Source organism: Aulonocara sp. 'chitande type north' Nkhata Bay, linkage group LG3 (genome assembly GCF_057382095.1).
Source record: "Aulonocara sp. 'chitande type north' Nkhata Bay isolate Kocher_YH1m ecotype deep benthic linkage group LG3, A_spYH_male_GT1.1, whole genome shotgun sequence".
NCBI lineage: Eukaryota > Metazoa > Chordata > Actinopteri > Cichliformes > Cichlidae > Aulonocara > Aulonocara sp. 'chitande type north' Nkhata Bay.
Window position 1 is genome coordinate 60,957,731 of NC_141346.1, and position 12,608 is coordinate 60,970,338.

Below are 12,608 nucleotides of genomic sequence, written 5' to 3' on the forward strand. Positions count from 1 at the left end.
TATATCGGATTCATATCGGTATCGACAGATATCCAAATTTATGATATCGGTATCGGTATCGGACATAAAAAAGTGGTATCGTGCCATCTCTATTTTTAATTGTCACTGATATTTACATGGTGGCTTCTTCTGTATGGCTTGATATGGTCAATGCTGTAGTGATTTCTTAAAGTTGCTCCTTCCGTGTTTTTTTAATCTCACACATTTGCCAGCGATGTCTTGAATGGTGTAGGGTCCTGAAAAATCTGGATCAAGTCTTCCTCCCTTCCTTCCACGTTTCATGTTCAAGAGAAGAACTTCATCTCCAACGCTGTACACAAGGTTTCTGTACTCCTGGACTCGTCTAGCATAAGCTTATGCATAAGCATAAGATTGTACTTAAACTGAAATATGACACCTACTCAGTGATTTACAACATAGAGGTAGGTTGTTTCCTCTTAAACATTTTAACTGCTTTCCTTACAAAATGAACTGGAAACCTATAAGTTCAGTCTCTGAGGTGCTCTGCGATTTCTCTCAGGGTAACGTCTGCCTGTTTGGTCAGAGTCCATAGTGCTCTGTGTGGAAAGTTCAGGTGTTTGAACATTGGTGGTTTCACGTAAACCCTGAACCTCAGGTGGTGAAGCGAGGGCAAACTCTTCTGAATCTTGAGGTGTAGATGTGTCCTCTCAGGTTGCTCTGGAACCACGTGACATTCTGCATCTAGAATCTGATCAACATGTCTACGCCAGACTAAGTTGGCTCCAACATTTATGGTGTATATCAGCGGTCCGGTCCGTGAACGAATCGTGCCAGAATGCCATTTCTGACTTGGGTCTCTGTAGTCTCTGGCGAGAACTCTTTGTCCAACATTGAAGAACCTGGTTTTGTTTCTTGTTGCTTCCACCATGGAAGACTGTTTATCTTGGACATCCTTGCGAATGTCTGGTTTCAGCAAATCTAGATGTGATCTCAGATCTCATCCCATGAAGAGCATTGCAGGTGTGTGTCCAGTTGTTGCATGAGTGGTAAGACAGTAAAAAAATTGTCAATTTTCTGTTGTAGCGGTTTCCCCTCTGTGCGACTGGCTGGTTCAGCTTTGTTGCAGGATGATGGTGAGCTGAAGTGATATGTCGTATGCCGTTACTCCCAAGGAAACACTGGAACTCCTCTCCAGTAAACTGATGACCATTGTCACTTACGAGCTGTTGTGGCAGACCTGTGCGTGCAAACGGTGACCAAAGACTATTGATCGTGCTGGCAGCTGTTGCTTGCTTTACGGGGAAGATTTCTGGCCACTTTGAGTGGGCATCAACCACAACCTGGAACATTTAGTCCATAAATGGGCCAGCATAGTCTATATGAATGCGTTGCCATGGAGCAGATGGCCACTCCCACGCGTGTACAGGTGCTGTTTGAGGCTGTCGCAGCGTCTGCTGGCAAACAATGCAGGATTTAGCCATATTCTCCATTTCACAATCAGTGCCTGGCCACCAAACATAGCTTCTAGCAAGACCTTTCATCTTAACACCCAAATGTCCATCGTGCAGTGAGTCCAGTACCTTTGTATGTAGTTTGGGTGGCAGGATGACACGAGTTCCCCACATGACACATCCTTGGCAAACGGATAGTTGGTCTTTGTGGGTGGAGTACGCAGAGAACTGAGTGTCACTACAGGACGGCCAACCATTCACAGTAAGATCGTTTGACAAGATTGTGTTTTGGCTCGTTTCTCTTTTCACCTGAGCACTTGTGACAGGTAGGGGTTCCATTTGTGTAACATGAAACACAGTAGCTGGATCAGTCATTTCTTCGGTGGGTTGCATGTGTGGAAGACGTGAAAGTCCATCTGCATTTCCATGTAGCTTTGTCCCTTTGAACTCAATGGTGTAGGTGTGTGCACCCAGGAACAAAGCCCAAGCAAGCGTACGCAAGCCATGGTTGGAATACCTTTCTGAGGGTTAAAGATGGACACCAGCGGTCGGTGGTCTGTGATCAGGGTGAAGTGTCGTCCATATAAATACTGATTAAACTTCTTCACTCCCCACACTAGACTGAGTGTTTCTCTGTCTATCTGCGTATAGTTGTGCTCGGCTGCATTTAGGGACCTTGAGGCAAAGGCAAGTAGTCGTTCGGATCTATCAGGCATTTTGTGAGATAGCACGGCACCAATGCCATATGGTGAGGCATCACAGGCGAGGCGAAGTGGTAGATTGGGGTCAAAGTGTGTCAGAACCTCCTCTGATGTAATGAGCTGCTTAACTTAACTAAATTAAATGCCTCTTCATAGTTTTTTGTCCATTTCCATTTGACATTTTGTTGCAGCAGAGAGTTCAGCGGGTGCAGGACTGTTGAAAGGTTTGGTAGAAACTTGTGGTAATAATTAATTAAGCCCAAGAATGAACGTAGCTGACTCACATTTTTAGTGTCTGGTGCCTTCAGGACTGCTTCAACTTTGTCCTTGGTTTTGTGGAGCCCATGTCTGTCGATCTTGTGTCCACAATACTCAATGGCATCCTTGAAGAACTCACATTTGTTTTTGTTTGCTCTCAATCCATATTTTTCTAGCCTGGCCAGGACTGCTGTTAGGTTAGCCAGATGAGTCTCCTCATCAACACCAGTGACTATTATGTCATCCAGAAAACACTGTTCCTGGAATGCCTTGTAGGACCTGATCCATGGCACGTTGCCATACTGCTGGGACACTGGCGATACCAAATACCAGCCTGTTGTACTGATATAGGCCTTTGTGAGTGTTTATCACCAGATATTTCCTGGATGTCTCTTCTACTTCCAACTGGAGATAAGCCTGGGCAAGGTCAGTTTTTGAAAAGTGTTTGCCACCTGCGACTGCTGTGAATATGTCTTCTATCTGCGGAAGTGGGTACTGATCTATGTGGAGAACTGGGTTCACTGAAACCTTAAAATCACCACAGATCTGCACTCTGTCACTTGCTTTCTTGCTTACTGACACTATTGGTGTAGCCCAATCTGACCATTCCACCTTGGTGAGTATTCCTTGCTCTTCCAAGCGCTGGAGCTCTGCTTCGACTTTGGGGCATAAAGCATAAGGTACAGGACGTGCCTTGTGAAATCTTGGTTTTGCATTGTCCTCCAGTATGATCTGTGCTTTAATATTTTTCAGGGTGCTGATTCCATCTTTGATCACCTGGGCACGGTTATTAAGTTTCTGTTTCAGTCTTTCATCCACAGAATGTGCACTCGGGCCTCGTTCCAGTCTCATTGACATAAAGTTCCAGGTTGCGTTTCTTTTTCTCATATTCCACTTTCACTTTTCCCAGAGGAGTTATTCTTTCACCTGTGTATGTTTTCAGTTTCACCGAGGTGTGTTTCAGTTTCAGATTGGGGAATTTGTCTCTGTAATCTTCATATAAGATCAGTGAGAGGGCAGACCCAGTGTCCAGTTCCATCTGTAACTCAACCTCTTGTATTTTTGGTGTGAGCCATATTGCATCATTGTCTTTCTCTTGCATTGTGTACAGCTCCAGGCATGCCAAATCCTCCTGAGAATCATTTGAGTCTTTCTCAGTTACTTCATGCAGCTTTCGGTCTCTTTTGCACATTTAGTTTTTGTTTGATGCTGCGCAACAAGTTGTATGTTTTTCCTCCCATGACACTCAGGAACACAGCAACTTTCCTCTCATCCTCTATTTTGTTAGCCAGACAATATTGTTCATCTCTCACCACATATGTTGTTCAATCCTCTTTGCCATTATCAAAAATGTCCATTTGTCCAACGCCTCCTGACATTTTCTCAGTATTTTCAAAAACATCCTTCACTTAAAAGAACTGATGTTACTCACGTCCTCTCTGCAGCGCACTAGCCAGGCGAGTGAGTTAGTATCCACACGGATGATTAGTTGTTTTTGCCGTAACCTTTTTCGTGTCTTTTGGCCACTTTCACAAGGATTTCCCCCTCCTGTCGTCCAGTGCACATTGGAGATCCGTTTTAATGCCATTTTTCGGCTAAATTATCCACACCCACCGCCGCGCTATGCATTCTGGGATATGTTGGGCCACGAAGTCTACACTGCCACAGCCTTAAAATTCAGGGAAATGAAGGACGCATTTCACGGCCGCATTTGGAGCAGCCTTTGAATTGGGACAGCCTTCGGCGCGCCGCTGTGACGTAATCGGCCTTGAAATGCGTACTTTAAGGCTGCAGACCCTGAATTGGGATACAGCCACTGACATGAGACAACCCTTCACAATAAAACAGGAAACAAGAAACAGACGCAGACTTGACACTGAACCTATACTAAACATGAGACACAACCTAAGAACTAATCCCTCACTAAGAATAACAGAAACATGGAATACCAATAAACAAAAGCATCGGGATACAAACCATAATACAAAGTAATATAAGAACTGAAAATGCTGGGTCAAAATGACCCAGAACCGTGACAAAAGCCCAGAGTTCAGTTTGGTCTTGAATTCTTTTAGTTTCTTCTCCACGTTCAACGACCGATTTACTTTTTGGTCCTTTGTGAGATGAATTTCCAAATATCTTATTTCTGATTTAACAGGAATCTTACAGTTTATCATTTATGGCAAAGAGTTCACAGTTATTAGGATTTAACGTTAATCCAGATGTCTTGGAGAGTTTTTACATTTTTCACTAGTTATTGGAGCTTGATTTGTTTTATCTTGAAGATGGCTGTTAGAAAGTGTGTGTGTGTGTGTGTGTGTGTGTGTGTGTGTGTGTGTGTGTGTGTGTGTGTGTGTGTGTGTGTGTGTGAGTGAGTGAGAGAGAGAGAGAGAGCGCGAGAGGTTGCGTCTTGATTTAAATCGAGTAGTTAATAGTCAGTAAGTGTCCGGCTGCTCCTGTATGGGATTAGAATGATGCCACCTTATCCCATAGTCCAGCCAATGATGCGATTCACATTCGTATATACGCAGCTAATCAACATGGTTGACAGGCTATGACAGCGTCCTTATGTGTTTTAGCTAGCAAAGCGGCGTGGCTGATGTGGAGTGATACATCTGCTGTTGTCAGGCCTGCAGGTATCAGGCTGTTGTTCTCCTTTATCTCATAGTGGACAGAAATTATTTTTTGCAGTGGCACAAATAATTTGTGTGGCATCAGATTTGATGCCGAACAGCTGATTGTTCTGTAAATAGTTTGAAATGTTTATTTTAAAAACGTCTTGGCTGCATTTTTAGGTGAACAGCTGCAAAAAACTTTGTTGTTTGCATAACTCACATAACTCATAACTCAAACATTACAAAATCCAAACGCTGAACTGCACCTATGCCACAGAGCTTCATTCCAACACATCAAATTAATGACGTTCCTTTCAATAAACCTTGGACACAAACAATTAACAGGAGTAACATCCCCACTAATCTGCCTGTTAAACCTAACTAACTCAGCCTAGTCTTCCGTACATACTGGCGATGGGTATTTATGTACCTCCATACCGTCAGCTGTGAGGAAGACAAACTGTCTTAAACACAAACTGCGGCGGTACTCCCAAGCCAATGGCTTCAGCCGCCTGATGCACAATAGAAAGCAAATCAGTACAACGCCTAATGCAGGTGAAACTGCTGAAACCTAACAGGGGAATAAGACTCCTGATTGAAACAGCTGTGTGAAGCCACAGGCTTACTCTAAAAGGCAACAGCGAACCATAAAACTCTCACCAATAAAACTATATATAAATAATCTAATAAAACCTACAAACTCTTCTGTTGACAAGTTGTTGTGGCTCCTCCAGCAAATGGCCGCAGCAGGCTAAACATGAGGACGCTGATGACGACAACAACAAACACATGAGATGCACTTCTGCACTATTTGCTCCTTTAATTCCACGTGTTACTGTCCACTATACAAATCAGCACATCGAACTATTAAACAAATGCACAGACTGCACAAACACAATGACTGCAACTCACAACGAATTACACCAATTACTACACCAAACTACAACATCGGCCTATGGCATCAATTAGTGCATAAAACATACATCAAGTTACAGCCAAAAATGCATCACAATGACTCAAGCTGGGGTCAACAGGTTTCCCCTCATGCTCACCCGACCTTTCTGCTCATCAGGTGAGTGCAACCACATTTATCACCTAACACGCCCACGAGTCACGCCCCACACCCGTGCACCAATACAAGGTGTGCATTTAAACCAACACTCTTAATCCAAAACAAAAAGGAACAACTCATATGGCTCCTACACTTGTGCTCAAGAACTCAGTCCTATATTTTAGGTTATTCTGAATAAATCGTTCATGCCCTCTCTTGGGAAAGAAGCTGTCGTGGTTCCTGGTCCTAAATCTAGTCGTCCAAAAGTTCTAAACCAAATCAAATCAAATCAAATCACTTTTTATTGTCACATCACATGTGCAGGCACACTGGCGAGTGAAATTCTTGTGTGCGAGCCCCACAAGCAACAGAGATGTGCAAACACAACAACACAAACGAGCAAAATACAAGAATGGCCAACCTGAAACTAATAAATATATGTACAATATATAATAGTGTATGCATTTCTGGATGTGTATACTAAATATTTTCCTACGTGTGTGTGTGTGTGTGTGTGTGTGTATGTATACACATTTTTACAAATTAAATAGTAAAAAAATAAAATAAAATAATAATAATAATAATAAAATATATAAAATAAAATATACAGAGTTGAATATGTGCAAAACAAGTGGCATTTATATACAGTGTGGAGTGCATAATGTTGAAGTTCCAGTAGTGAAGCTGAGGTGTCTATGACGTGTTCAGCAGTCTGATGGCCTGATGGAAAAAGCTGTCTCTCAGTCTGCTGGTTCGGGACCGGATGCTGTAGAACCTCCTTCCTGATGGAAGCAGTCTGAACAGTTTATGGCTGGGGTGACTGGAGTCCTTGATGATCCTCCCCGCTTTCCTCAGGCAGCGCTTCCTGTAGATGTCTTGGAGGGAGGGAAGCTCACCTCCAATTATCCGTTCAGAGCACCGCACTACTCGCTGGAGAGCTTTGCAGTTGTAGGCGGTGCTGTTGCCATACCAGGTGGTGATGCATCCAGTGAGGATGCTCTCAATGGCACAGTGATAGAAGGCCCTGAGGATGCGGGGGTTCATGCCGAATCTTTTCAGTCTCCTGAGAAAGAAGAGGCGCTGCTGTGCCTTCTTCACTGTTTTGTTTGTGTGTACTGACCACGTAAGATCCTCAGCCAGGTGTACGCCAAGGAACCGGAAGCTGCTCACTCTCTCCACAGCAGCGCCGTTGATGGTGATGGGGGTGTGTACTTCTCTGCACCTCCGGAAGTCCACTATCAACTCCTTTGTCTTTGCGACGTTGAGGGTGAGATGGTTGTCTTGACACCAGTGGGTCAGGGCGCTGACCTCCTCCCTGTAAGCCGTCTCATCACCGTTGGTGATAAGACCCACCACTGTAGTGTCGTCCGCAAACTTCACAATGATGTTGGAGTTGTTAGTGGCCGTGCAGTCGTAGGTGTAGAGTGAGTACAGGAGAGGGCTCAGTACACACCCCTGTGGAGCACCAGTGTTCAGTGTGATGGGGGATGAGGTGATGCTGCCCAGTCTGACCACCTGGCGTCTGTCAGACAGGAAGCTAAGGATCCAGCTGCAGAGGGAGCTGCTCAGTCCTAGATCCTGCAGTTTCCTGTCCAGCTTCGAGGGAACGATGGTATTGAATGCTGAGCTGTAATCTACAAACAGCATCCTCACATACGTGTCTCTCTTCTCCAGGTGTGACAGGGCAGTGTGTAGTGTCAGGGCTATGGCATCATCAGTGGACCTGTTGTGGCGGTATGCAAACTGTAGAGGGTCCAGTGAGTCGGGTAGTGCAGAGCAGATGAAGTCCCTGACCAGCTTCTCGAAGCATTTGCTTACGATGGGGGTCAGGGCTACAGGTCGCCAGTCGTTCAATGAGGAGATGGTGGAGGATTTGGGTACAGGGACGATGGTGGCCATTTTGAAGCAGGCTGGGACTACAGACAGAGAGAGGGAAAGGTTGAAGATGTGCGTGAACACTCCAGCCAGCTGAGCCGCGCATGACCTGAGGACGCGGCCGGGAATCCTGTCCGGACCAGTAGCTTTGCGTGCGTTCACCTTCCTGAAGCACTTCCGCACATCCTCCTCAGACACAGTGTGCGCACTGACGTCATCCGCGGTGCGCACACTGTCCGGTCTCATGGTGTTCGCTGTGTCGAATCTAGCGTAGAATACGTTTAGATCCTCACACAGAGAGGCCGTGGTCTGCGGTGTGCTGGTTTTCCCTCTAAAGTCTGTGATCGTGTTTAGTCCCTGCCACATACGCCGAGGGTTGTCAAACTGTTGCTCCACCCTGTCCCTGTACTCACGTTTGGCTGCTTTGATCGTCTTCCGGAGTTGGTAATGTGCGTGTTTGTAGTCCGATGTGTTCGCGGAGGCAAAGGCGGTGTTCCGTGCCGCGCGAACATCTCCGTTAATCCAGGGTTTTTGATTTGGGAAGGATTTGACTGTTCTGGATGGGACGACATCTTCCACGCATTTCCTGATAAATCCACAGACTGAGTCTGTGTATTCATCAATGTCTCTGGCGGCCACGTGAAACATTTCCCAGTCCGCGTGATCAAAACAGTCCCGCAGCGCAGACTCCGATTGGTCCGTCCAACAGTGCACCGCCCTCCGGGTTGGAGCTTCCTGTTTCAGCTTCTGCCTGTAGGCGGGCAGGAGCAGGATGGAGCAGTGATCTGATTGGCCGAATGGGGCGCGGGGGAGGGCTTTGTACGCATCCCGGAAAGAGGTGTAACAGTGGTCGAGTAGCCGGTTTCCACGTGTGTTAAAAAGGATGTGTTGATGGAGTTTTGGTGAGACTTTCTTCAGGTTTCCCTTATTAAAGTCTCCGGCTGTGATAAACGCTGCCTCTGGGTGTGCGGTTTCCTCGCTGCTGATCGCGCTGTACAGTTCCCTGAGTGCACGGTCAGTGTCGGCTTGTGGGGGAATGTAAACAGCCGTAATAATCACTGCTGTAAATTCCCTCGGTAGCCAGAATGGCCGGCACTTAATCATCAGGTACTCCAGGTCCGGTGAGCAGAAGGATTTGACCGGGTGCACGTTCGCATAATCACACCAGCTGTTGTTGATCATGAAACACACACCACCGCCTCTGCTTTTCCCAGTAAGATCCTGTGACCTGTCCGCGCGGTGCACAGAGAACCCCGGCAGTTGTATTGCGGAGTCCGGTACTTTGTCCGATAGCCAGGTTTCTGTGAGGCAGATCACGCAGCAGTCCCGCATCTCTCGCTGGAATGAGATCCGTGCCCGAAGCTCGCACAGCTTGTTCTCCAGAGACTGCATATTAGCCAGTAATAAACTGGGTAACGGTGGTCTGTAAGTGCGCCGTCTCAGTCGAACCAGAACGCCAGATCTTCTCCCTCTGCGTCGGCGTTTGCGGCCTCCAGGGCCAGAGAACAAAGGCGTCTCAGGTGAGATGAATGGGGGGTCTGCAAACGGAGCGTCCGTGTTGCAAAACTTGAACTCCGGAAAGTTTTAAGAAAGACCGTCTTTTATGTCCAGTAAGGTTTGTCGGTCGTACACAAGGAGACAAGTGCTGCTCGTGAAAAAATAAAGGAAAAGTAAAATTAAACACAGAAGAAAGCCGTTGCTTGGGGGAGCTCGCGACGAGGCTGCCATACTCGGCGCCATCTTGATTTTTAACTTAACACTGTATGAATATCAGTCACTTGAACAGCAGAAATGTAAACAATGAGAAGGAAAGAAAAAAGAAGAAATATTCCAGTCCTTTGTTCATTTATAAAAGGAAACTTATCTTAATTATTTTTACAGTCCTTTTCCTTTTTATTTCTCTTTCTTGTGGTTAATTATATTGAGTCCTTTAACTGAGGCAACACCTGACTTTCCTGCGGGGCTGCGTCCTTCATCTACCCGTGCAGAGCGGAGTTCTCACTGTAGCACCCTCAAAGATTGACGTACGCACGATGTAGTTATAAAACAGGGTTTATTCTGGTCTTGGCAACCCGTGAGAACTGCTCACGGACAAAACAATAAAACAAAAACATCACATCAAAATGCGCTCTTGTACGTAGTGTCAATCAATCAAAAAATCCTTAATTACAGAAAATAAACCATTTAAAATACACAAACCTCGTGAGCTGACATCCAGGAGGTGCTAAATACTCCTTTATGGCCTTATTGCCTTATCTTCCATCTTCTTCGTCAATTATTTCCACTCTTTAAACGATATTTTCTCCATGTGTGGAGCTAACTGTGAGTTGCAGCATGCAGACACCATGTGAGCTAGCAAAAGAAAAGTGGCTGGGTGGAGACCCAAACAGCAAAGCTGTACCCTACACAGTTCACCACCAGAGGGCGCAAAGGAACAAAATCCAGACATACAGCTTAACAAATATCAAATGCAACAAACATCAAATGCAACAAACATCAAATGCAAAAGACCGTTACACGCATGGTCAGGCTCCCTCTGCTTCAGGCACGTGCAGAGGGGGGGGGGGCTAGAGGGGCTTGAGCACCCGCCCCTTTCCTGATGCGTGCCCAAAGTGCCCTTTTGTTGAGGCAACTTTTTAAAAAAAAATTATTATTATTATTTTTTTAATGTGTGTGTGCGTGCGTGCGGAGTCCTGTCTGTGCCCCTCAACAATAATATTTAACTATTAATCACAGTTTTGCTAAATAAAAGGATCTGGCTTGCATCAGTCACATGATCACTATTAACCAATGATCGCCCTTGACGGCAGAACGCGCTGGTTACGAGCCGGTGTTGTGCCAAAAAGTGACTGTCTGCCAGAAACTGATTGCCGTCCGCGGGAGCGCGCGCAGCTTCTTAAAGCCGCAGCGCCCGGATTACTTGCGTTGCCAGCTACTTCCGTGCAACTGATATAACGTGGGGGGAAAAAACCCAAACACATTTATGCCTTTGTTATTAGGCAAAGGTATGCATTTATGGAGCTTTAACGTTTCTTGTAACCGAATTATGACGCTTATCAGAAGGTTGCTTTCAGTGTGTAGCGCAGTCACGAATGACTACACGCATCACGATGGAATAATTAATGCCTACAGGTTTAGTATGTCTACTCTCGTTGTTCATATTTGTTATAAGACTGTCGAATAGTAGTTAAAAAAATAAAGACCTATTGTGCCAGTATCACCATGACTCTTTCTTGTTTGTTCAGAATAACGACTAAGAACATGGCATTTTAGCGCTACCAAAAAGTGATTGTGGCCTATAACTTGTCACTGAAACAATATTTCGGCTTCAAACTTGTTGGATATATTCCAGAAGGGTTACATGTGATATATTATATCCCAAACACTCTCCAAGAACTGCTGAATAACTTGTACAGGAACAATAAAACTGATAATATGCCATTTTCAAGCTGCCAAAAGGTGATTATGGACTATAACTTGTCACTGAAACAATATTTCTGCTTCAAACTTGGCGGATGTCATTTAGAAGGGTCATATGTCAAATATTACATCTCAAACAGTCCCTTAGAACTGCTGGATAACCTGTAAAGGAACATTAATACCGATAATATGTCATTTTCAACCTGCCAAAAAGTGATTGTGGACTATATCTTGTCACTGAAACAATATTTCTGCATCAACTTGTTGGGTATCATCCAAAAGGGTTACATGTGACACATTATATCTCAAACAGTCTCTAAGGACTGTTGAATAACTATTAAAGGACCATTAATACCCATAATATGCCATTTTCAAGCTGCCAAAAGGTGATTATGGACTATAACTTGTCACTGAAACAATATTTCTGCTTCAAACTTGGTGGATGTCATTCAGAAGGGTCATATGTCAAATATTATATCTCAAACAGTCCCTCAGAACTGCTAAATTACCATTAAGGGAACAATAAAACTGACAATATGCAATTTTCAACCTGCCAAAAAGTGATTGTGGCCTATATCTTGTCACTGAAACAATATTTCTGCTTCAAACTTGTTGGGTATCATCCAAAAGGATGATATGTGGCACATCATATCCCAAACAGTCTCTAAGAAATGCTGAATAACTTTTAAAGGAACATTAATACTGATAATATGCCATTTTCAGCCTGCCAAAAAGTGATTGCCGCCTATATCTTGTCACTGAAATACTATTTCTGCTTCAAACTTGGTGGATGTCATTCAGATGGGTCATATGTCAAATATTATATCTCAAACAGTCCCTTAGAACTGCTGAATAACTTGTACAAGAACAATAACACTGATAATATGCCATTTTCAAGCTGCCAAAAAGTGATTGTGGACTATAACTTGTCACTGAAACAATATTTCTGCTTCAAACTTGTTGGCTATCATCCAGAAGGGTTACATGTGACACATTAGTGGTACAATGGTTAAGTTATGTTTTTTCAATGTTTTTGAAATGTTTCTTGTTTTGTATCGTTGTCTCCTATAATATTTATTGGTTGTTTATTTGTTTATTAATTCATTAATTTATCTTCGTGTTGCTGTGTGTGTTTCTGTGTTGTTCACAAGTTCAGCTTTGATTGCAATTTGTTTGTAGGATGATTCAATTATTTTGTGTTTCCTAACATGTTAGCATAGTTACTGTATGCAAAGAATTAATATATATGTTGTTCCATGGTTTACTGGTGTTGAGC